The sequence below is a fragment of the Canis lupus genome, chromosome 25 (genome assembly GCF_003254725.2).
Source record: "Canis lupus dingo isolate Sandy chromosome 25, ASM325472v2, whole genome shotgun sequence".
Taxonomy (NCBI): domain Eukaryota; kingdom Metazoa; phylum Chordata; class Mammalia; order Carnivora; family Canidae; genus Canis; species Canis lupus.
In genome coordinates, this window is record NC_064267.1 from 22,584,318 (window position 1) to 22,611,258 (window position 26,941).

General features: G+C 35.4%; 1 protein-coding gene and 1 pseudogene across 1 annotated transcript in view; both read left to right on the forward strand.

The window, feature by feature from the left end:
- GALNTL6 (polypeptide N-acetylgalactosaminyltransferase like 6) overlaps nucleotides 1–26,941 on the forward strand; it is a 1,158,724-nt gene that overhangs the window by 35,239 nt on the left and 1,096,544 nt on the right. The window lies entirely within an intron of this gene.
- On the forward strand, nucleotides 22,506–23,852 carry LOC112669612 (cytokine receptor-like factor 3; annotated as a pseudogene).

The window sequence follows — 26,941 nt, forward strand, 5'->3', positions numbered from 1 at the left end:
AGTATTTTAGTGTTTTAGAGGATTGTGGATTAATGATGCATTTAAACTGCTTTAGAATGACCTTAGGCTAGGTAAATTACTGAAGTAGTGCCAACCAGGGATATTTATTTTGATGACAGTAAGCCTTTACTCTCTTGTTTAATAACCACATGGCACACAGAGTTACTGGCTAGCTGGTTCAAAGTATATTCTGTGAGAGTTACAAACAAATTTCATTAAGAGGGAAATAGCTTTACAACCTTGACCTTATTACAGGCAGTATCTAATTCTATTTTTTACTATGATTGAGTTACTTTATCTTGACCGTTAATGGTATGTTTGAAAAGAAGTATAACCAGGATCATGCTCTAGGCTCCATAATTAAAGCCTGTGTGTCTCACAATCACACACACACACACAAATAAATATATTAAAAGAACCACGGACACTTTCACTGCTTGGAACCCACCAGTTGGAACCATAGAGCTACACATCCAGTCTATGATTCTCACTTCAGGCCTGAGAGAAAAGCTTCCCCACATCTCTGGCCACACGTCTTTCCACCTAACGGCCATGCTCTGAAGACAGGGATATTATATAGTTGGTGCCTTCTGCTGTAGACACTATTTAGAAGACCGTGGTTGCTTTTAGGGCAGAAGAGCACTTAAATGAGAGAAAAGACTAACTCATCAAATATTTTCTATGATTTTTTTTATAAATGAATCTTCTCATAAATACAATACATTTTTGCGTGACAAAGTATAATTTTTCAACCAAGTCTCTTCTATTATTTCTTATCATATTGAAATTCATGTCCTAAAAGCAATCTTATTTTTCGGAACTATCTTGAATCTTTTTATCATAGTATTTTCCCTTGGCCCCATTTGTTCCAGTTAGAAAAGTCTACATGATCTTGACTTAAAACTAAGTTACTAAGAAAGAATTATTAGAACTTTTCTCAAGAAAATAATAAGGAAGGCCCTTTTGTTCATGATCACAGCAACTCATATCTTGTTTGAGTGAAAACTTTCCTGCCAGAAACCTTGAAACTTTGTGATTCTCTTTCAGGAACCTCTGTCTCCTCACAGTGGCTTTGACAACCAAACTCCTATAAGATTCCTCCTCTGTTGTGTCTTTGAAAGCAGCTTCTTTGCTGGCTGGCTTCTCTACCATATATCAGTTATAAAGAAAAATCTTCCCTCCTCTAGATCTCCTTGTTCGGTTGAACATATAGAAGTCTGGACATGTAGAAAGTTAAGAAAACAATGAAACAGAATGAAGAATCAAACATGAGGTTATTAATTTGTGGTAGATAAAGTGGGAAAAAAGAGTGCAAATGAAATTATCAAAGTAAATACCCACTTCACTTTGTGTCGGTGATGAAACTAATGTTGAACAATTAATGGTGAAATACCAGTCAGAAAAAGCAAAGAGGTTGAAATTAATGAATGTTTCCATTGTTATATAGATGTAGTATTGACTTACATTAATTATAAAAAGAACAACTTTCAGTTTCATGCATTAGTTTAAAAGACTGGAAAGGACAACTTTATGAAATGACACTAATGTGTTGGTGAAGAAAAGAATGGATAAGCCAGATTTTTAGGCCAATCCAGATATGTTCTATGTGCCAGGTGTAATGCACAGTTTGAATTTATTACTAGGAGATATGGCCTCAAATGTGTCTATGGCAATGACATTATTTGAAACAATTTAAACCTTACATAGAGCATTTTTTGATGTGCCCCAAAATGGAATGTCTTGATGAAATACATATTAAATTTGATGTAATAACCACTCTTAGACACATATTGGAAATAGTAGCTAAAAGCTATAAACAAATGAACAATGATTCTTTTGGTAGACAATAAATTAACTTTGAATTTCTCTTAGCCCAAGATATTTTATAGAATTGTGGCTTACTATCATTAGTGCTAGCAAACATTTACATAAAATCTCAAACTTACCTAAAAAAGGATTAAAAAGTTTTAAAAATGATACCTATAGAGAAAGCAACTTAATGCAAAACATATACAAAAGTGATACTTCGATAGAGTATAAGTGGAATGGAACAATAAAATAAAAATATTAACATGACTATAACAAAGGCTCACAGGCAAATAATATAGCAACTAATTTTTGGACTGATTTCTGGCCCTTATAGATCAAGATACAATCTTGATTGAAGAAAGATTTAAACGATTTGATCAGCATACTGTTATTTTTAATTTTCTTTATAAATTTCCAGTACTGAGGAATTTGATAGAACTTAAAAAATAGTGTATGAAACTAGATATTTTTAAAAGATAGTGGAACTCATGATATAACTAATTAGTAAATTTGTAAGCATATTAAAATATCCTATATTTTGTGAAAAATTAATTTATCATATATAATGCATAACAGTTAAGATAATATGCAAAATTCTTGACTCATTTTAGAACTGCTCAGCCACCCAGGCATCCCTAGAAAATAAATATTTCTATGAAATTTTATTAATAATACAAGTTGCTACATCCCTAGAAGAGACTTTTACAGTTTTTTCATAGTTCACCCAGATTTTGGAATTTTGTGTTTATAAACTCCTCACATGAGTAGATTTGTATTTCTTATGACATTGAGCTATCCAGGGAGACTAGGTCCTGCCCATGATTTGCATGGGTATGCAATATATTTTGTTGAGAGAGGATGAAGATCTTGAGTGCAAAAATGTATTGAGTAAAACAAGCAAACAAAAATCTACGTATTTTTAGAAATTCACAGAATATGAATATTATAAAGAAAGATGCCTAGTAATAACCAGAATTCTTTAACTCTTGAAAACCAACAGTAGAATTTTCTATTAGTGATAGCTATAGTGATTTCTATTAGTGATTTTCTATTTGTGATTAAAACAATAGTGGTTATTCAATATTGGTGTAGAATTTGTACATCTGAGAAAAGTGGAAAAGAAAATGTCTTTCCCTAAATTTCTTCTAGAAGTTAATATTGAAAAAATGCTAACTTCAAAATATATATAATTAAAGCAAGCTTTGTATTTGTACAAATGCCTTTATAATAGCATGCATGTTATTGTGCAGTGAGACAGTGGAATTACAGGTGTTCAACAGATGGGATAGCTTTATGTTCATTAATATTTGTTAATGTAACCTCTAAATTTTGGAGCCAGAATATCACTCTTTTCTAGCTGATTTGCCAGTTACAATGATTGGGGTCATTCCTTGACTTAGGATGAAGGTCAGGGTTACCACTGTTTTTAAGAAAATGTTCACTTTATCCTCATCTTCCTCTTAGTTAACTTTGTTACCATTTCACCATTTATGTCTGAGGTGTATGTTTTCCCCTAAATAAGCAAAATCCCTCATTGTTGCTCTTGTGTTTACCAACACGGGCACCTATATTATCTTCTTGGGAAGCCTTGGATGTTTTGATGCCTGCCAAGTTTCTGAATAGATGATAGAACTCTGCAGTATTTTGAATTTCATTTTCCTATTAAGCTGTTAGTTTCTGTTGTATGTTGTTTCCAGATACAAGGTTTGGAGGAGTTTTACATTAATTAGGCTAATGTCTTGAGGCACTTCATTGACCTAACGAATCATAGAAGTAGAGCAGTAGATATCCAGAGCACTTTGCCCTTGTGGGTGCTGGTTGTGGGGTTGTGACATTGTGTGATCGGATTGGAGGAAGTACTGATTACTGTTTAAGAAGAGTGATCCCCCAAGAACTGAAATAACATTGAGAATTGTACTCAGGGCAATAGGTAACATACAAATAAATGGCACCAATAGGGTTGCTTTGTAAAGTAACAAGCAATTTAGTCAGAAATGGTTGCTGTGATGAGGATTCTCTTTGGAGTTACTTGTTTTCAGCTGATTGAGATCTCCACAGTATACTGCTTTTCTGGCTCCATTACAACAATCAGCATGAAATAGTGTAACCAGCATATCTACAGGTTTGCTTGTCTCCAAGCTATAGACATTAATCTGTTCTCCATTCTAAGAATAACACTTGATGACTTTCAGTATCCAAATGTTGAAATTACTTACCAACATACTTATTCAGTCACTAACTGGTTCATGTATTAATGAACCCACTTGCCTAGCAATAGCTGCTAAATGAAATGGAGGTAATTTGATAAACTTCCAATTATGTGGGAAGCTGATGCTTCTTAATTGGTTTTATTTTTCCATCCAAAATTACCCTGTTTGCTTGGGTCATTTGCATCTGGAAGACAAATGCTTGCTAGTCTTTTGGTTTTGAGAGAAAATTAAAGGTGATTTTTAGGAATATGATGACAGTGTATGGATTCTGGGTTAGAAGTAAAAAAAAAATTAAAATGCTTTTAAGGATATTTAACCAAGGACTTACATTAGATAGTATTTTCATATCAATGGTAATGTCAATGCTCTATGAAAAATAGATGCTTCCTTTTCCATATTACCATCCTGGTGCTGGCAAGTGGCTGCCCTCATTGGGATTTCATTTTCCAACTCTTTTGAATTTGTATGTGGTCATGAAGCTGGTTCTTATTAATGGAACATGAACATAAGTTATTATATAATTCCCAGCCAACCTATTTAGGAAGTAAATACGCTTTCTAAAATCCCTTTTTCCCTTCAGCCAATGGGATGGAGATGACCAGAATATCTAAGGGATGGTGATGCCACAAGATGAGAGGAATCCAGCTCTCTGAATTATTATAAAAAAGAAATACACCAATCAAGCAAAACACCTGCTTTGAAGTATTACACTATTGAGGAAAAAAAAAAAAAAACACTTGTATCCACTAAACAACTAGCATTTGAGCTTTATTTGTGACAACAGCTCTTAATAACCTCATTAATATAAGCAAAGTATCCCATTGTGTAATTCATCCCCAATGAATTGTGAATAATTATCATCATAGCTACCCAACAGTAATAATATTATTTTACCAAATATTTCTACAAGAGCATACAGTCATTGTTTGTAGATTAAGGTTTCAGTGCACTTTTAGTTTTCCTTTTTTTTTCAATGTGCTGATTGATACCCATCATAATACTTTTCTATTTTATTTTATTTTATTTTATTTTATTTTTAATTTTATTTTTATTTTAATTCCAGTGCAGTTAACATACAGTGTTATGTTAGTTTTAGGTGTACAACACAATGATTTAAAAATTCCTTCTATTACTCAGTGCTCCTGGATAAGTGTACTCTTAATCCTCTTTACCTAATGCACCCATCCCCCCACTAACCTTCTCTCTGGTGACCATCAGTTTGTTCTCTATAGTTAAAAGCATGCTTTTCGGTTTGTCTCTTATATATTTCCCCTTTGTTTATTTGTTTTGTTTCTTACATTCTACATGTGAGTGAAATCATACAGTATGTGTCTTTCCCTGATAGACTCATTTCACTTAGCATTATACTCTCCATTCATGTTGTTCCATCCATGTTGTTGCTAATGGCAGGATTTTGGGTGATTAATATTCCATCGTGTATATATACCACGACTTTTTTTCCATTTATCTATCAATGGATACTTGGGCTGCTTCCATAATTGAACTATTGTAAATAATGCTGCAATAAACTTGGGAATGCACCTATGGCCTTTGAAATAGTGTTTTTCTCTTCTTTGGGTAAATACCCAGTAGTGTGATTAATTACTGGATCATATGGTAGTTCTGTTTTTAATTTTTTGAGGACCCTCCACAGTGACTGCACCAGTTCGCATTCTCACCAGCAACATAAGGGTTCTGTTTTTTTCCACATTGTCCTCAACACTTGCTGTTTCTTGTGTTTTTGAGTTTAGGCATTCTGACAAGAGTTGATTTTCATTTTTCTGATGATGAGTGATTTGAGCATCTTTTCATGCTTCTGTTGGCCATCTGGTTGTCTTCCTTGGAGAAATGTCCATGTCTTCTGCGCATTTATTTAAATTGAATTATTTGTTTTTTTGGTGTTGAATTGTATAAGGTCTATATATATTTTGGATACTAACATTCTACCAGATATGATACTTGCAAGTATCTTCTCCCATTCAGAAGTTGTCTTTTACTTCTGTTGGTTATTTCCTTTACTTTGAAAAAGCTTTTTATTTTGATGTAGTCGCAATAGTTTATTTTTGCTTTGGTTTCCCTTGACTTAGGAAACATCTAGAAAAATGTTGCAATGGCTGATGTCAGAGAAGTTACTGCCTGTGCTCTCTTCTAGGATTTTTTATGGTTTGAGGTTTTACATTTAGGTCTTTTAATCCATTTTGAGTTTATATTTGTGTATGATATAAGAAAGTGGTCCAGTTTCATTCTTTTGCATTTAGCTCTCCAGTGTTGTCCCAACACTATTTGTTGACAAGATTGTTTTTTTTCCATTGCATATTCTTTCCTGCTTTGTCAGATTAATTGATAATCATGGGTTTCTTTTTCAGCTTTCTATTCTGTTCCATTCATCTATTTGTCTGTTTTTGTGCCAGTACCATACTGTTTTGATTACTCCAACGTTGTAAAATAACGTGACATCTGGAACTATGATACTTTGCCTTTTTATTTTCAACATTGTTTTGACTATTTGGGTTCTTCTGTAATTCCATACAAATTTTAGGCTATTTTCTAGTTCTGTGAAAAATGCTGTTGGTATTTTGATAGCAGTTACATTAAATCTGCTAAAGATTGCTTTGGTAGTATGGGCATTCTAACAATTTTGTTCTTGTAATCCATGAGCATGGAATGTCTCTCCCTTTCTTTGTGTCATCATCAATCTCTTTCATCAGTGTTTTATAGTCTTCAGAGTACAGGCCTTTCACCTCTTTAAGTTTATTCCTAGATTTTTTATTACTTTTGATGCAGTTATAACTGGGATTGGTTTATTCATTTCTCTTTCTGTTGCTTTATTATTAGTGTATAGAAATGTAACACATATCTGCACATTGATTTTGTGCCCTGCAACCTTACTGAATTCATTTATCAGTTCTAGTAGTTTTTTGGTGGAGTCCTTAGAGTTTTTTTTATATATAGTATCATGCATCTGCATATAGTGAAAACTTTATTTCTTCCTTATCAATTTAGATGCCTTTTATTTCTTTTTCTTGTCTGATTGCTGGGGCTAGGACTTCTTTACTATGTTAAATAAAAATAGTGAGAGTAGACAATCTTGTCTTATTCCTGATCTCAGGGGAAAAAGTGCTCAGTTTTTCCTCATTGAGTATGCTGTTTGCTGTGGATTTTTCACATATGGCCTTTATTATGTTGAGTTTTATTCCCTCTGAACCTACTTTGCTGAGGGTTTTATCATGAATGGATGTTGTCCTTTGTCAAATGCTTTTTCTGCATTGAAATGATCTCATGGTTTGTATCCTTTGTCTTATGGATGTGATGTATCTTGTTGATTGACTTGTGAATATTGAACAACCCTTGCAGCTAAGGAATAAATTCCACAAATCATGGTGAATGATTTCTAATTAAAAAAAAAAAAAAGATTTTATTTATTATTAGAGAGAGAGAGTGCACAAGTCAGGGGAGGGGCCGAGGGAGAGGGTAGGGAGAAGCAGGCTTATCATTGAGCAGGAAGCCCAATGTGGGGCTCAATCTTGGGACTCTGAGATTATGACCTGAGCCAAAGGTGGATTCCCAATCAACTGAGCCACCCAGGCACTCCTGTTAATTACTTTTAATTTTTTTTTTTTTTAATGCACTGTTGGATTCTGTTTGCTAGTATTTTGTTGAGGTTTTTGCACCTATGTTCATTAAAGATATTGACCTGTAGTTCTCCTTTTTTGTAGTGTCTTTATCTGATATTAATATCAGGGTAATGCTGGCCTCATAGAATGAATTTGGAAGTTTTCATTCCTTTTAATTTTTGGAATTATTTGAGGAGAATAGGTATTAATTCTTCTTTAAATGTTTGGTAGAATTCCCTCTGTGAAATCGTCTGGTCATGGACTTTTGTCTGCTGAGGATTTTTTTTGATTAATGATTTGATTTTACTACCGGTAATTCGTCTGTTCAAATTTTCTGTTCCGTCCTACTTCAGTTTTGGTAGGTTATATGTTTTTTGGAATTTTTTTTTAAATTTTTTTAAAATTTTTTTTATTTATTTATGATAGTCACAGAGAGAGAGAGGCAGAGACATAGGCAGAGGGAGAAGCAGGCTCCATGCACCGGGAGCCTGACGTGGGATTCGATCCCCGGTCTCCAGGATCGCGCCCTGGGCCAAAGGCAGGCGCCAAACCACTGCGCCACCCAGGGATCCCTGTTTTTTGGAATTTATCTGTTTCTTCTAAGTTGTCCAATTTGGTGTCATATAATTTTTCATAATATTCTCTTAGAATTCTTATATTTCTTTGGTGTCAGTTATTTCTCATCTTTCATTTCTGATTTTTTTTTTTTTTTTTTTTTTTTTTTTAGTTCTCTCTCAATGTGACTTTGGCTAGAGGTTTATCACTTCTTTTGAACTGTTCAAAGAAAAGTGCTTTTTTTCTTTTCTCTAATCTTTATTATTTTCTTCCTTTTGGATTTGGATTTTGAATTTTTTTTTTTTTTTTTTTTGGATTTTGAATTTTTATTTGTTCTTTTCTAGCTTCTTTAGGGGTAAGGTTAAGTTGCTCATTTGAAATTTGTTTTGCTTCTTAAGGTGGGCCTCTATTGCTGTAAACTTCCCTCTTAGAACCACTTTTGGTGCATCCCAGAGATTTTGGATCATTGTGTTTCCATTTTCATTTGCCTCCAAGTATTTTTTATTTTTTTTGATTTTGTGATTGACTCATTCATTCTTTAATAGATTGTTGTTTAACCTTCATGTGTTTGTGCTCTTTCCAGGTTTTTTCTTGTAGTTGCCTTCTGGTTTCATAGTGTTATGGTTAGAAGAGATGTGTGATGTGACTGATATTTTTGAATTTGTTGAGACTTTTTTTGTGACCTAATATGTGATCTATTCTGGAGAATGTTTGATGTGCATTTGAAAAGAATCTGTATTCTGTTTTTTTAGGATGGAATGTTCTGAATATATCTGTTAAATCTTTCTGGTCCCATGTGTCATTAAAGCCATTGTTTCCTTATTTATTTTCTGATTGATTGATTTAAGTAGGGTTTTAAAATCCCTTACTACCATTGTATTGCTGTCAGTTAGTGGCTTTGTGTTTGCCATTAACTGTTTTATGTATTTGGGAGCTCCTTTATTGGTACATAAATATTTACAAGTGTTATATCTTGTTGGATTGTCCCCTTGATTATTATACAATAATTTGTCTTTTGATACAGTCTTTATTTTTAAAGTCTATTTTTATCTAAGTATTGCTACCCAACTTTCTTTTGACATCCATTTGCATCATAAATGTTCCTCTGTTCCTTCACTTACAATCTGCAGGCATCATTGGGTCTGAAATAAGTCTCTTGTAGGCAGCATATAAATGGGTGTTTCTTTTCTTTTCTTTTTTTTTTTTTTTTGTCTTTTTAAATCCATTCTATCACCCTCTGTCTTTTGATTGGAATATTTAGTCCATTTACAGTCAAAGTAATTATTGATAAGTATATATTGCCATTTTATTACTTGTCCTGTGTTTGTTTTTGTAGTTTTTCTCTGATCTTCTCTTTTTCACAGTTTGTTGGCTTTCTTTAATGATATACTTGGATTAATTTCTCTTTATTTTTTCATAGGTACTACTGGTATTTGAATTGTTGTTACCATTAGGTTTGTATATAACATTGTCTGCACATAGCAGTCTATGTTAAGTGGATGGTTGTTCAAATTTAAAACCATTCTTTACTTCTTTCCTCCCCATAATTTAGATATATGGTGTTATACTTTGCATCCCTTTATATTGTGAGTCTTTTAACTTATTTTCTTAGATAAATTTAATTTTGCTACTTTTGTGATTCCTACTTTTCTTACTCTGACTTATGATCTTCCCTTTCCACTCAGAATCCCCTTTAACACTTTTGTAGGTCTGATTTTGTGGTCATCAACTCCTTTAACTTTTGTTTGTGTGGGAAAGTCTTCATCTTGCCTTCTATTCTGAATGATAGCCTTGCTGGATAAAGCTTGGCTGCAGATTTTTCCCATTCAGCACTTTGAATATAGCATGACACTCTCTTCTGTTCAATGGCAAGTTTTTGCTGAAAATCCACTCATGGCATTATGGGGTTTCCCTTGTATATAACTGTCTTTTTTTCTCTTGCTGCTTTTAAAATTCTTTATTACTGCTTTTGCCATTTTAATTACTATGTTTCTTGGTGAGGACCTCCTTGGGTGGTTTTGTTGGGAGATCTCTATGCTTCCTGTATCTTACTTTGTTTCCTTCTTCAGATTCAGGATATTTTCAGCTGTTTTTTCAAATGAGTTTTTTGTCCCTTTTTCTCTCTTCTGCTTCTGGTATCCCTATGATGAAAATGTTATTTTGCCTGATGGAATCACTGAATTCCCTAAGACTATTCTCAATTTGCATATATGTTTCTCTCACCTGCTCAGCTTGACTGCTTTACATTACTCCGACCTCCAGGTCACTGATTCATTTTTCTGCTTTCTGTAATGTTCTATTTAATACATCTTGTATACTTTTAATTTCAATTATTGTATTGCTCATCTCTGATTTGTTCTTGTTTATCTTGTTAAGGATCTCACTGATGTTCTCCATTTTTCTCAAGTCCAATGAGAGTGTCTTTATGATCATTACTTTAAATTATTTAACAGGGTGCCTTTGTAGCTCGGTTAAATGTCTGCCTTTAGCTCAGGTCACTATCCCAGGGCCCTAAAATTGAGCCCTGCATCAGGTTCCCTGCTCAGTGGAGAATCTTCTCCCTTTCCCAACCCCCCTGCTCGTGTGCTCATTCTCTGTGTCACATAAATAAATAAGTAAGTAAATAAATAAATAAATAATATCTTAAAAAATAAATTGTCCTGTTCTTTCATTTGGGTCATATCCTCTATGTCCTTATTTTGTCTAACTCTCTGCTTCTGTCTTTTAGGATAGTTAGTTATGTTTTTGCTCCTGAAATTAGCAGGTGAGGTGTGCAGTTTTAAGGTGTGTGTTGGTCTTCTTTTTTTTTTTTTTTTAAAGGTTTTATTTACTCATTCATGAAAGACACAGAGAGAGAGGCAAAGACGTAGGCAAAGGGAGAAGCAGAACCCCCGCAAGGAGCCCGATGTGGGACTTGATCCCAGAATGCTGGGATCACGCCCTGAGCCGAAGGCAGATGCTCAACCGCTGAGCCACGCAGGCGTCCCTGGTCTTCTTCTACAGAAGATGTGCTGCTGCTGCTGCTGCTCCTGCTGCTGAGACTGTGCCCCCCAGCTGATCTGCATTATTAAAACTATGTGCTAACAAGGTGTATGAGTCCTTTGTGGGAGGTGACTAGCCACTGACACCAAACCAAGGTCCTTTGCAAAGTACACAGTGGGGTGACACAATGTTAGCAAAGTTTGAACTGATTTTCTAGGGGAGGGTCCTACAGTGCCAGGACTGAGGCAGGCCCAGCTGGAGGGGCAGGGCCTGGTGTAAGTAAATTAAGTAGTGAATTTTGGAGCTGTGCTAGTTCCCACAGGTAGCTGTGTGTAAGTTGTGAAGAGTAGATAAGTGGCATCTCCTTTGTTCTTGGAGAAGTCCCTGAGGGAACCATGTGTCTCCAGAACTTGCTCTAAGATTAGTAAATAACACTCCCTCCCTTATGCCCTAGGAATTTTTTTTTCCCCTAGGAATTTTTTTAAACTGCTGGTTCTATGCTTTATCTCCATGAGCTCTTTTTCTTGTCTCCTTAAGGAGAGCTGATACTCTATTTCCTATTGTCCTCCAGGCTCTTTCCAAACCACGCCTAGTGATTATTAATGTTCAGGCTTTAAGTCTCCTTGGTTGTAAGAATTCATCAAATTCAGCCTGTCTGGTTTTCAAAGCCAAATGTTATGGAGACTGATCCCTGCATAGGCACCCTGGGGTAAGGGTCTGTTTCTCCCTCTTCTCCACACCCATATGTCCCTCCCTCCCATGAAAAGTCTCACCTGTTCTTTTAGCTCCCCACAGCGTCTTTGTCCTTCCTACCCTCTTCAATGTGGCCTCTTCCCTACATTATGTTGTGGCATTTGTTCTGCCAGTGTTCGGGTCATTTTCTAGGTTATTTACACTGATATGAGTGTTACCTAGTTGTTTTTGTGGAGTGAGGTGAGCTTAGGTCCTCCTACTACACCATCTCCCCAAAAGTCTTTTCCTGTTTGTTTTAGGATAGAAGTGGTGTTCTGAAGTCTTCTTTTTATTATTTGTTACTAATTCTTTGACTCTTTCCTGATATTCTCCATTATTTCAGAATAAATTGACCATTGATACTGTAGTCCTCATTATTTGCTGATTTCATATTTGAGAATTCACCTATTCACCGAAATTTATTTGTAACCCCATAATCAATACTTGCAGGGCTTCATAGTCATTTTCAGATGTGTGGAAAGGGAAGAAAAGATATGAATCACCTAAAGCACACATTCACAGCTATAGTGGAGCAAGGTGATGCTCTGTCTTCATGTTCCAGCTCTCCTAAATGATGACCAGAGGAATGGAGACATCCGGTAGGGGGCAGGAGTGAAAGAAGCTCCTGCTTTCAGTCCATTGCCAGCATTTGAACACAATTCTAACATGTTAGTGGGGTGCCTGAGGCAAGTCTTTTAACACCCCTGAACCGTGTTTACTATTTTTTAGCATGAAAATAGAAGCTGTCTATATGAGTTGTTTTAGGATTTAAGAATGTAATCAGTATGATAAATGTATACCAACATCAATTATATCAACAGAAATAGTTCAGTATTGCTAACATAACAAATTTATAGACCATAATTTCCTCAACTGATGAAAATGGTGCATCTTGCTTTTCTTAGTTTCTGTTAGTATGTGTTGATTTGTTTATTTGGATAATTAAATATAACTCTTTTGTTATTGAAGCACAGTCATTGGAGCACCTGGATGGCAAGGTCAGTTAAGCATCCAACTCTTGGTTTTGACTTAGCATCATGATCTGAAGGTCGTGAGATCGAGCCGAGTCAGGCTCTATGCTCAGTGCAGAGTCTTTATTTTTCTGTTCCTCTTCCTCTGCCCCTCCTGCTTGTGCTCTCTCTGTCTTTCTTGCTCTAAATCTTTAAATAAATAAATAAATAAATAAATAAACAAACAGAACCAGTCTAATAATTACTGATCTTATATTGGGATAATAATGAACCTTTTGTGTAATTTATAAAAATTGTACCCTTCAGAGTACAAATATCTTAGGAAAGAAATAATCTTTCTTAAGTGCCTCCTTTGTTTGTTCTTTATTTGGTTAGTTTCTACTTAATTTTCAGGGGCCCAGCTAAGGCCTCATCCTCTCTAGGATATCTTTCTTAATTCTCAGTGCCTCCACTGAGTGTTCATCATTGCATATATTATATAAACATTACATCATGTATTAGCTGACTGCAAACTTGTTTAAATTAGTGCTGTGCTTTTCAATTTCCTGGCTCCTGACATAGTTTATGACACAGAGAAATTCAACAGATGATTCTTGTGCTGATCTAAAATAAGGATGTTAAAATATAATTTCAAATCTTTTTGGTTAAGAAATTGATGGTATCAACCTACAGATAAGATACTATTTCAAGAAGCAATATGTTTATTTGGGATGAAATACTTGCAGTTTGGGGTACACAGATAGATAGAACCCCAAATATATTAGGAGGTAAACTTTTTTATGGGGAAGAAAAAAGATTAGGTAAGCTTGTTTGTTTTTTTTTTAAAAGATTTATTTATGAGAGAGAGAGAGAGAGAGAGAGTTAGTGCACATGAACCCAAAGGGGTAGAGCAGAAGGAGAGAGAATCTCCAGCTGACTTCCCCACCTAGCATGAAGCCTGACATGGGGCTCAGTCCCACCACCCTGATATGACCTGAGCCAAAATCAAGAGTCAGATGTTTTACTGACTGAACCACCCAGGTGCCCCAAGCTGTTTTTAAGAAGAGTTCATTGGTGCTAACAAGGATGCCTAGATTTGTACTTCATTGATTGGTCAGGGGTAATGGTCACTAGACAAAAGTTCACTTTCATCAGTCTTTCTCTTTCTTGCTGACTTTTAAAATGTTGGCAGTTTGGCCCTGTTCAGAGGTTTAGAAAACAGGATGTACAAGGCAGTTCCTCTGAAATGGCTGCTCCAGCTCTATTTTAAAAATGGCTCTACTTATATATCATTTTTCACAATGGGAGTTACTTCAAAGTGTATTACTTTTTCTAGCAGGGATAGGTACTTTTTTGTAAGCTAGCTTTTCTTAGGAAGTTTTATACCTCCAACCATACGCAAAGTTATAGAAGAACGAGTATGGTTTTTAAGATTTTAGGACAAATCTATCATTTGTTTTAAAAAATTAGCTTGAAAGTACCCATCAAGAATCATTGAAGATAGCTTTGTACTTCAAGAATACCTATTTTTCTTTGTGAATTTAGCATTTCAGTACTCTAGTCTCAGATCTCTAAGAACAGTTTGTGAAAATAAAAAACTCCCCCGTATGTTTAAATATTTTCTTGTTACTCCAGTGATATTTTTGGGGAGGCAATTGATGTGACACTCACATAAAATAACATAAAAAAGTAAGAAATGCCCACTAGAATGTCATTTGGCTTTAATAAATCATGATGCAGTGTACGTTAAATATGTGAGGAAATTTAGATGTTCAGTACAGCATAATTAAATACATTTACTAACAAAACTTTGTTTTGGCATGCAATGACACTTTTGTTTGTGATATAAAGTTAAAGTGATTTAACTTTTATTTTATAAGTAAGATCAAATTATAGAATGATAAAATAATAATAATACCCAAAAGATGTGGAAACATTTGCTACATATAAAGTGTCTGAGAAAAGAAGCAATAGTTAATAATATGGAGTACTGAGTGTTATTTACATGGAGCCTGAGAGCGGAGATACAAGGGAATGATTCCTTGTTCTTTCACAAAGAGGGTAAATGTTGCCATTTGCATGGCATTCCAATTTCATATTTAAACTGCTTTAAGCCATATATATTTAAAATAGAAGCAAAGGAAATCTTATAAGCAATTCTTTAGAAAATTGTAAATATCATGAAATGTCACCAAAACATAATTTTACATATATAAATTTAATTCTAGGTAGGTAAATTTATATTGAGAGAATAAAAATAATAATTACATTTATCAGTACTCCAATGTGCCAGAAACTATTCTAGGAGCTATTCATGGGTTACTTCTCAGTTTCTTAGCCACCTTGATAGAGGATATTATTCTCAAACAATGCAGTACAGGTGAATACTTCTGCCACAGAGCTTTAGTTTCACATTCTATGTTTGTGAGCAGTATTAGCCTTTTAATAAAGGCTCAAGGCATTTCTAGCTGTGTATAATTCACAAGGTTTGCCTGATAATTGAAGTAAAAGATGGGAACAAACTTGAATGTAAAAGAGTGTTTTTATTTATTCATTATTTCTCTTTGATCCTCATAGTAATAAGTTACTTTAAATTATAGAACTAAGTTCACACTACACTATTCTATCTCATGTTTTTAGCTGACTACAAACTTAGCTCATCACTTGCTTCCAGCTTGAAATTGTTGTCATTTCTTATTGTTTTATATTTTGGCAGAATCAGTCAGAAGACTATCAGCCTAGCAGAAAGATATGACCAATTGCTTTAAAAATAAATGATACTAGACTGAATCAAGAAAGAAGAACGTTCATTAAAACTGTAGGAAAAAACCCTCATCAGTCTCTCCATATTGCTCTTGACAATGCCTGAGAGAGAGTTATATAATATTTTTATTTTCAGAGCCAACCAATCTCTTTTAACTTAGACTGCAGGATGAAGAGAGTAATAACATTTTCAGATAGCTCGTAAATTTAGTGAGTGAACTGAATTATTTCTTTCTTTTAGAAATTGTTGTCCTGTTCTTTTCTTTGGACTGATTTCATCAGAATTAACAGAGAAAAAAATTTACTATGTATTCTGGTCCTGTAGATTCACCTGCTCTTAATTAATAATGTATGTGAACTAATGTCATAATAAAGCAAAGCTGACTCCGATTTTTATTCAACTTTTTAAAGTATCAGAAGGACCATTGCAATGTGATTTTTCTGGTAAAATTGATCAAGGCTACTCTTTTACTACTTAGATTATTTCTAAAGAGTTGAAAATATCCAGTGAAATTAAATATTTAGAATATTAACTTTTTACTGTATTTCCTTTGGATTCACCTGAAAATGTATTAGGGGAAAAAAAGCAAAGGATTTCATTCAACAGTTTTCATTTTGTTTTTCAAAGTACATTAGTGCTGAAAAAACAAAATCAGAGTATGATATTATGTTCCAGTGACCAGACACAAAGTAAAGAACATTTCAAAATATTGACTAGTAATATATCAGAAAATATCTAAAAGGTATTGAAATTATTGGAACTAAATACATAGAGAGTCAACATTCAAGTTCCAAGTTAGATTTCAGTGATGACAAATACCTGCTTCTCTTTCAGTTGTCCACTCTGGGCACAACTGCCACTTGTCCACTTCATCACCATGATCTGTTCTTTTTTTTATGGGTACTTGGCTTTTATTCAAAGTCTCTTTTGCATGTAAGTGGTAGCTATTCTAAAGCTGTTGATACAGGAAGAAAGTGTGTGACGGTGGGTAGCGCTCAAAGAAACTTGAAAACTAAATATTCAAATGAGGAAAATAGGAAAACTATGGGATGCCCATGAAGGTATGAAATGCCATTTGCAAGGTTCAGAGCATTTATCATGGGTTTAATCTGAACATCAGTTTTTTCCATGCACTTAATGTCCAAACTTTCAACAAGAGGCATTGCATAAAGAAAATAATAAATTCAGTTCTATATATTATATTCCACAAATGAAGAAAAGCCACATAGTGATTTGGGGAATTATTGCTAACTATCAATTATATGTTAAAATTATATTAATATCCACATCATCTGGCCATTACTATGGATAGAGAAATAAATGATTTTCTGGAACATATCATTATTTATCTAATAGTTTTGTGAATTCCAGAGTCACACTAAGGGAAAAAAATAAAACCTTACACTTTCAGGTAACTTCCGTGAGAAATCTAGGACTCTAATAAGAGTTTAAGATACATTTTTTTCTTTTTGATACCTTTATTCTCAAAAATATATTAGTTCCTTTAAGTAGCTAGAATAGCAGAACTACCACATTGATTACAATGCAGAAATGATTTTGTTTAAAACAGGAGTGGGCATTTCCCTGCTGGTGTAGTTGCTGCCCTGGGCTCTTCTTGCATACTCCCTGCAGTTCTCTGCACTGCTGTCTTCCCTTTGCCTGCCTTCTCACCTTTTCTTCTCCTCCTTCTCTGTAGTCCTTTTCCAACCTTTGCATCTTTTCTCCCTTTTACTTTCTGCTCATTCTTTATTTCTTATTCTTTTTTTTTCTCTTCTTATCTCTTCATTTCTTTCTCTTCCCTTTCTTTCTGTCTTCCCTTCCCGTTTTCCTTACCTTATATTTGGGCCACATTTTTTCTCTTTCTTTAGTGGCCACCCTTGATGCCTCTTTTCTTTCTTTTTCATTTTTCCTCATATACGGAATCCATACATGAAGCAACAGAAATTCAGAAAGGCTAAGATAGTTCCTGCCTTGAAGGGAACGTTCTATGAGATGGAAAAGAAAGCTATGAATGAAAACCTCCGCAGTGCAAAACCTGTCCTCTCTGGTGAGCTCCTTGAGGGTAGAGATGGAGTCTTAATTCATTTCAGTAACTGTGTTGCCTGTAGTGCCCAGCCAGTGCTGTGGACACTGTCATACTCTACCTGGATCCCCGAGTCTTCTCTGTGGCACCCACCCCCTCTCCATGAGTGGGTGTTACCTGCTGCATTCTCAGGAAGACCACTTTTGGCCAATCTAGTCCTTATGCCCTCCAAATCATGGATGTTCCAGTTGCCTTAAGGGGGTACTAGAATCCAAGTTTAAATGTGAAGTTATGTTTTTTTTTTAATAGAATTTTATTTATTCATGAGGGACTCAGAGACAGAGAGAGAGGCAGAAACACAGGCAGAGGGAGAAGCAGGCTCCATGCAGGGAGCCCGACGCGGGACTCGATCCACGGTCTCCAGGATCAGGCCCTGGGCTGAAGGTGGCGCTAAACCGCTGAGTCACTGGGGCTTCCCTGAAGTTCTGTTTTGAACATGAGGAATGACCATATCAATTTTAATTGACAGCTCTTATGCATCGACTCTCACAAAATTGGTTTCATTATAGGGATCTAACATGTGCTTTGGACCCTCGCTGTTGTCTTTGTCTGTACATTGCTATCAGATAGGAAGTTGTTGCTGTAGAAAGTGAGGGATATTTGGATGAGACATCCAAATTTCTGTGGAACTAGGCCTAAGCTCCACTCCAGCTGACACCAATCCTTGCTTTGCGCCTTCCCCAGCCCTGCTCTCCTCACTCCTTTTCTTGGGAGTACTGCTTCCCTTCCCCTCAGTCTGTGCCTCAGAGTCAGGTTCTCCTTCTTTTCTCCCTTTTCTCCCTATATTACTCCCTTTAGAGTACCCCCCCTGGAGGCATACCACATGTATGCCATTAAGTATTGAATGAATGACTGGAACATGATATTACAAAGGAAGGATTAGAGAAAGCCTCACAGAGGTAGTCGTCTTTGAACTGGGTATGAGTTTTCCTATCCGACCTCTTTTTCTGTTCTCTTCTGTATTCAGAAACTGAACCAGTAAAGCAATTTCAGAAGATCTACAATACATTTTTTCCATCTAAAAATTTAGCATGCTTTAAGTTACAGAAAAATTTAGTGGAAAGTCGCGAGTTCCCATATCTCCACCTCTTCCCAAATTTCTCCTATTATTAGCATCTTGGATTCTTGAGCATTTGTTATCATTCATGAGCCATTATTGATACATTATTATTAACTAAAGCCCATACCTTACAGAAAGGCTCACTCTTTTGTTGTGCATTCAGTGGGTTTTGTAAATGTATAATAACATATCTATTGGGACAATATGGGACAGAATAATTTCATTGCCCCCAAAAACCTTTGTATTCCATCTGTTCATTCCTTCAGTTCTCCACTCTAAACTTATTAGGCAACCACTGATCTCTTTGCTGTCTCTATAGTTTGCCTTTTTCAGAATGTCCTATAGTTGGAAATATACAGTATATATGTACCTTTTCAAATTGGCTTCTTTCACTTAGCAATAACCATTTATGGTTCCTCCATGAGTTTTTGTAACTTAGTATCTCATTTCTTTTTGTTGCTGAATAGTACTTCAATGTATGGATCTGCCTCTGTTTTGTAACCTTTCATTTGCTGAAAGCACCTTGATTGATTCCAAGTTTTAGTAATTATGAATAAAGCTGCTATAAACATCCATGTGCAGGTTTTTGTGTGGACATGGATTTTTAACGTATTTGGATAAATGCCAAGGAGTGTGATTGCTGGATTGTACAGTAAGAGTATGTTTAGTTTTGTAGGAGATTTCCAAACTGTCTTCCAGAGTGTCTACCATTTTGCATTCCCATGATCAATGAATGAGAACTCCTGATGCTCCACATCTTTGACAGCATTTGTGATTGTTAGTGTTTTGGGTTCAGCCATTCTAATGGGAGTATAGTGGTATCTTATTTCAATTTACAGTTCTTTAATGACTTATGATGTTGAACATCTTTTCAAATGAATTTGCCATCTGTAAATATTTTTTGGTGAGGTGTCTGTTCAGATCATTTACCAATTTTTTTTAATTGAGTTGATTTCTTATTTTTGAGTTTTAAAAGTTCTTTAAATATTTTAGATACTAGCCTCTTAATAGATATGTTTTGCAAATATTTTCTTCTAGTCTGTGGCATGTCTTTTTAATTTCTTTTTTAAAAAGATTTTATTTATTCATAAGAGACACAGAGATAGAGAGGCAGAGACATAGGCAGAGAGAGAAGCAGGCTCCATGCATGGAGCCCTATGTGGGACTCGATCCCAGAACCCCAGGATCATGCCCTGAGCAGGAAGGCAGACGCTTAACTGCTGAGCCACCCAAGTGTCCCTCTTTTTATTTCTTGGTTTTTCTTTGGGCAGAATTTTTTAATTTTAATGACATCCAATTTACAGTATTTTTTTTCATGGTTCATGCTTTTGGTGTTGTATCAAAAAAAGTAATCACCAACAGCAAACCCAGAGTCACCTAGATTTTCTCTTATGTCATTTTATAGGAGTTTTATTGTTTTTGCATTTTATATTTAGGTCTGTAATCCATTTTGAGTTAATGGTTAAAGTTTGTGAACGGTATAAATGTATTCAAGATTTTTTTTTTTTTTGCATGTGGATGTGCATTTGTTTGAATACCATTTGTGGAAAAGAGTTTGGATTGCCTTTGCTCCTTTGTCAAAGATCAGGTGACTGTACTTGTGTCAGTGTATGCCTGCAATTTCTGTTCTGTACCATTAATGGATTTCTCTATTCTTTTGTTAGTACACATTGTCATGATTATTGTAGCATTATAATAGATTTTAAAGTCTGTTGCTGTTCATCTCATTCACTATTGCGATTCTTTTTTTAAAGACATATTTATTGAGTGCAAATCATATATTCTAGGGCTACAGCAGCGATTAGAATAGATAAAAAAAACTTATACTCATGGAGTTTACTTTTTAGTGGGGATACTGTGTGTACATACACATATAGACCCTTAATGTTAAATAATAAATGCATGCATGAAAATACAAAAGTAAAGGCATATTGCAGATTATAAAACTCCTGATTGAACGTTAGTATATAAAAACATGTTTGTGTACACATAGTCATGTGTATTTGAAAGTGAAAAAGCTATGTACTTGACTGTTTTCAGCAGAGGATATCTTTACCAAACCCTAATTTCATAATAACCACTAATAATTATCTTTTTTCAATTCTAGTCTTTTCCTTGATTGCTCAGTATTTTATTAAGAAAGAATATTGAGACATATTGCAGTGTGGGATATTACCTAGAAAAATGTTTGCTGTAGAATAAATGATTAGAAGGGATTTTTAAAGAGCAAAATAGTGGAAAGCTGTTCATAAGAATGCAGGGATAAGAGCAGATGTTTGGGATGTTTGGTGATGGTCCTAACACAGATAATTTGACCCTGTATCCCAAGAAAGCCATAAGGAGTGTGCTGATAAGATTCAGCAATAGGCAGAGAATCATTTTAGTGATGTTAAGGTTTAATATCAAGAAAGCTAGTGTTGGGCTAATCCACTTGTGAGTCCTGGAACAAAATAAATAAATATTAGCAAAATAAGAGAAAAATTAAATGACTAATGATGTCACTATAGGAATAAAGAGAAAATCATCTTTTTTTGTAAGGTACTGTATAAAAGTAGAATGGCAAAATTTGGTGAGACTCTCATTTTGGAAATTGATGATAAGTCTGTTTATTTGGTAATCTAAAGTTACAGTAAGTTGCAAATGAGCTACTTTGTAGTTGTCACATTTAATTTGAGATGAAGGGGAAACTAATAATGTATATTTTTTGGAAGGTTATGTAGACTTGGGGAACCCCGTTTATACTAAATCATCAGAAATTAATGAACTATGCCTATGCTCCATCTGGTTCAGAGCTCAGGATAATGTCTTAGCCTGCTCAATACAATCTGTGAAAAATATAAGCACTTACATCAATTATGTGAAGAGAGAAAACTGAGTAATGAAGTCTTTTCATGACATTTCCATGTTTTCTTTCAACTGCTAGATACCTGAGTTTTTTATTTGTTTATGTTTTGTTTTCAGTGTTCAATTTTAGGCATGAGAAAGTAATACATATATTATTGTATATTTCTCTCAAATTCTGCATTGCAAAAACCTATATAAATATATGAATCAGAGCAATTTTATGTCCATTTTGAAGCATAGACAGTTATCTTCAGTGAAGTAACAAAATGTATTATTGGGTTATCAATAATATGTTACTACATAATATTAAGTTTAAGAACCACTATTAAAGGAGACTTGAATATTCTTTTCTATCGATAGTTGAAGTTAGCTTTGAGGTAGAAAATTCCAAGAAATCCTAGGGTCTCTCACAAAGAAGAGGCAATCAGGGAACAAAAGTTACTGACTTTTGTGCCTATAATATTCCAAGCACCAGGATGATTTTTTTGGATCATTCTTATTACATAAATTATCTAACTAATCCTAACAGCAATCCTATGAAGTATATGTTAATATCCACGTTTATCAGATGAAAGGATTTGAGACCTATAGTATTAAAAAGATGTTGCTGAAATACTCTTAGCAACTTAAAATAAGTTTTACAGGGGCATCTGGGTGGCTCAGTCCGTTAACCATCTGACTTCGGCTCAGATCATGATCTCAGGGTCCTGGGGTCAGGGTCCCCTATTGGCCTGGTGTAGAGATCCACACTCAGCAGGGAGTTTGTCCTTCTCCCTTTCCCTCTGCCCGACCCCCACTCCTGCTGTCTCTCAAATAAATAAGTAAAATCTTAAAAAAGGCCAGTGCCTGGGACAGTGGGGAAGCTGTGCCCACAGCTGCCGGCTGCGCGGCCAGATGAGGGGGCGATGGAACTGGAGCCCGAGCTGCTGCTGCCGGAGGCCCAGGAGAGTATGGAGGCGGCACAGAGCTACCGGTGGGAGCTGGGCCAGAGGCTGCAGGGGCTGCAGGAGGCATGGAGGCAGATCAAAGAGAGTGCATCACAGACAAGAGATGTCCTCAAACAGCATTTTAATGATTTAAAGGGATCTCTTGGGAAGCTTCTGGATGAGCGAAGGTAACCACAAGAGGTGGATACCATTGAACAGGAAACCATTAAACCTCTAGATGACTGCCAGAAGCTCATAGAGCATGGAAGTTAATACTGCAGAGGACTTAGTCCAAGAAGGGGAGATTGCCATTCTTGGTGGCATAGGAGAACAGAATGAAAAACTATGGAACTCTACCAAAAAGGCCTCACACATTCAGTTGGACAGCTTACCAGAAGTGCCTTTACTGGTTGATGTGCCTTGTTTGTCTGCTCAGTTGGATGACGCAATTCTGAACATAGTGAAAGACCACATTTTCAAGGATGGAACGGTAGCATCTCGCCCACCAGTACAGATAGAAGAACTAATAGAGAAACCTGGAGGCATCATTGTTCGATGGTGTAAGGTGGATGACGACTTTACAGCCCAGGATTACAGGCTCCAGTTCTGCAAATGCACTTCAAATCATTTTGAAGATGTATATGTAGGCTCTGAAACTGAGTTCATTGTGTTGCACATAGACCCCAACATTATCAGTTCAGAGTTTGTGCCCGAGGAGATGGCTGACAGGAGTGGAGTCCTTGGAGTGTCCCCCAGATGGGTCACTCCACATTGGTGCCTCATGAGTGGACAGCTGGTTTTGAGGGGTACAGCTTGAGTAGTCAAAGAAATATAGCCCTCCGGAATGATTCTGAGTCCTTGGGTGTGCTCTACTCCAGTGCTCCAACTTATTTCTGTGGGAAGACATTGACATTCAGAGTTGAGACTGTGGGACAGCCAGACAGAAGAGACAGTATAGGAGTGTGTGCAGAAAAACAGAATGGATATGATTCTCTGTAGCGTGATCAAGCAGTGTGCATTAGTACAAATGGTGCAGTTTTTGTAAATTGAAAAGAAATGACTAATCAGTTGCCAGCAGTTACTTCTGGGTCCATTGTCACATTTGACATAGAAGTGTGACTCTAGGATCCACCAATAATAACGAAGGAGGAAACTTCAAGCTTAGGGTAACTATTAGCTCAAATAACAGAGAAGTGGTTTTTGATTGGTTGCTTGAGCAGTCCTGTGGTTCTCTTTATTTTGGATGCTCTTTTTTCTATCCTGGATGGAAAGTGTTGGTATTCTAGATTTTTGAGTGATTGGCTATGGTTTTACAGAGTTTTAAACGTAGCTGTCCCCAGCTCAGTTTAATTGTAATTGGTTTAAAAAAAAACTGTTAGATTCATCTCGTAGTTAAGTCATTGGAAGTGGAAATGGTTTACTGGATTTATTTTGGAATATTTTAGCAATAAGAGATTTGACTATTATGGACAACACTGTAGTATAGTCAGCCTTCCTTGTAGCATAGTGTTGATTGAAATATCAGCATCACGATAAAAAATGAAATTGGCTTTTAAAGTATGAGGAGATACAGAAAGCCCTATATCCTTCCACTGTGTACTTCTTGGAAAGTTGATTGTTAGAACAGAAAAACTTAACGTTATCTGATTAGATTTATATCTTCTAAGGATCCAAGGCCATGTAAAACTCTAGGATCAAACAGTAGGAAGAGACCAGCGAGACACCAGAGTTCTATAATATACATTCACTTGTGTGCTCTCCACCTGAGTGGTGAATATGCTGTCCATATTCAAGTATTTGTCAGCAGTATTGAATTTTATCTCATGTTCAGTAATCTTTAAGGCCCAAAAGCATGATAATTTTTGTGTTTTTAAAAATTACTGAGCAGGTGTCTACAATAGGCAAAGTATTTTCTTTTTCCTTTCCTTGCAGTTTGATTCATGATAGGCTAGAGGATTTTTACAGGGTGGAACTACTTATGAAAGTAGTATGTACAGCAATAGCCATTCACATATATGTAATATGCACTTGTGCATACCCAGCCTCAGTGATATGTATGTTACTACTCATAGGGTATGAGCTACATACAGTCCAGTTTAATGTCAGTTTTATAAATGGTCTTCTGGTGGACCAAACAAATAGAGGGTAAATACTTGACCTATTTTTTTTAAAACTTAAATTTGTTTAAAATATTTATTTGAAGGACTTATTTAGTATGTAAAAATGATTATCTTAACTTGCTATACCAGCCTGCAGATTTTTTTTTTTTCAGATTTTTTTTTTTTAATGTGAAATTTTTTCCCTTCATTTTTAACAGTAGAGATGTGGAAAAGCAAATTTGATATTTTTGTAAGATAATTTATTTGGGGATTCAAATTCCCTGTTAGACAATCATGACCTTTTTCCCTTGCCTTTTTATATATAAGTAAGTTGTCTTTCATTTGTTTAGTGATTATTAAGAAGATGTGCTAGAATGTAGTTGCCTCGTCCAGCAGTCTGAAACAAAATAAAAAACTAAAAGTTAAAAAAAATCTTAAAAAAGAATTATGAACATAATTTGATGCCTAAAAATTTATCCACATATTTACTTACAAATTAAACATTTTAGTTATATTTCCTTTACAATTCTCAAACACAGGGGTGCTTGGGTGGCTCAGTTTGTTAAACATCTGCCTTTGGCTCAGGTCATGATCTCAGGGTCCTGAGATCCAGCTGGGCCTTGGGCTCCCTATGTAGGAGTCTGCTTTGACCTCTCCCTCTGCCCCTCCCCCCATTCATGCTTGCACACACACTCTCTCAAATAAATAAATAAAATCTTAAAAAAAGTTCTCAAGCACAAATGTATTTCCCATTTCAGTGTCTTGAAACTCAGAAATATGCACCTCTCCTTAGGAGCATAAAAGAAATTCTTGCAGTTTCTAAATATTGACTGAAACTTATAATATCATGTTTTTGTTACATGTATATAACTATAAAACTCATAAACTCTTTATACTTTTTATGAAACTATTAAATCAAAGGAATATATAAATTAATATTGAGTAACATATCAATATTATTAAAATTAAAAATGTTAAAACTAGATTTTGCACAAATGACATCTTTACTTATAATATGAAATATACCATCTGTTAGTTTAATTTTTTTCATGTAAATACTAATATGTCCCTTCATTATTCAGTTCTACTCATGAACTTTCATTTTCAGAGTAAATCCCAATATCTGATAGTCTTTTTTCTTTTTTTCTTTTTTTAAAATTTTTAAAAATTTTTTATTTATTTATGATAGTCACAGAGAGAGAGAGAGAGAGAGAGAGAGAGAGAGAGAGAGAGAGGCAGAGACATAGGCAGAGGGAGAAGCAGGCTCCATGCACCGGGAGCCCGACGTGGGATTCGATCCTGGGTCTCCAGGATCGCGCCCTGGGCCAAAGGCAGGCGCTAAACCGCTGCGCCACCCAGGGATCCCTATCTGATAGTCTTTAACACAGTTATATCTTTACATGCTTCATTCTTACCATTCTCTAGTATTACAAGAGTACTAGTAGCTTTAACAGATGGTATCATAATTGCCAACAAAAGGACTGATACTTTACCACACTACTTGATTATATAGTGGATATATAAGTAGTCTATAATATCTTTATATTATTATTTGCATTTTAATCTAAATGAAAATGGAACGTTAAAAATTTTTATAAAATGCTATATACCCCCAGTAATACATGTTGGAATTTTCAAATTTCTAAGAACTATAGTCATCCATGGCTAGAATGGACTACCTTGAGCAGTGTTCATTTTGGTCCCTTCTAGAAGGTATAGAAACATGTGTTTTGGATTCTTTAAGACTCCACTTGGTCTTGAAGATCCACTAGATCATTCCTGGGATTCAGATAAAGCTGTTATACTCATGGTAACAGTTTATTACAAAAAAGGATACAGATTATAGTTGGCAAAGAAAAAAGACACATGGGGTGCAGTCTAGGAGAAACCAGATCCAAGCTCCCAAGGTTCCCCTCCTAGTGGAATTCACAAGAACTCACTTAATGTTCCCAACAATGGTGTATGACAACACGTGTGAAGTTTCATCACTTACCTGAGTCAACACTTACCAAGTCTTTGTGCCCAGTTTATGTTTAGGGTCAGTCATCTGAGCATTTAGTGACTACATGATTAACTTCAGCTATTCAGACTCTGGCCCCGATTCTGCAACTCCTTCTTCCCTATCCCTACTGACACACACTGACTGAAATAGGCATTCATCCACCATAAATCAAATTGTTAGGATAAAGTTTTCTGGTCAGATTGGTACAGCATGGCTTCAGGCATTCAAAACCACTCTTATTAGGCATAATATCCCAAGGTCTCAGAGATTGTATCCAAAAAGTTAGTCAGGGGTCAGCCCTGAAGACAGGC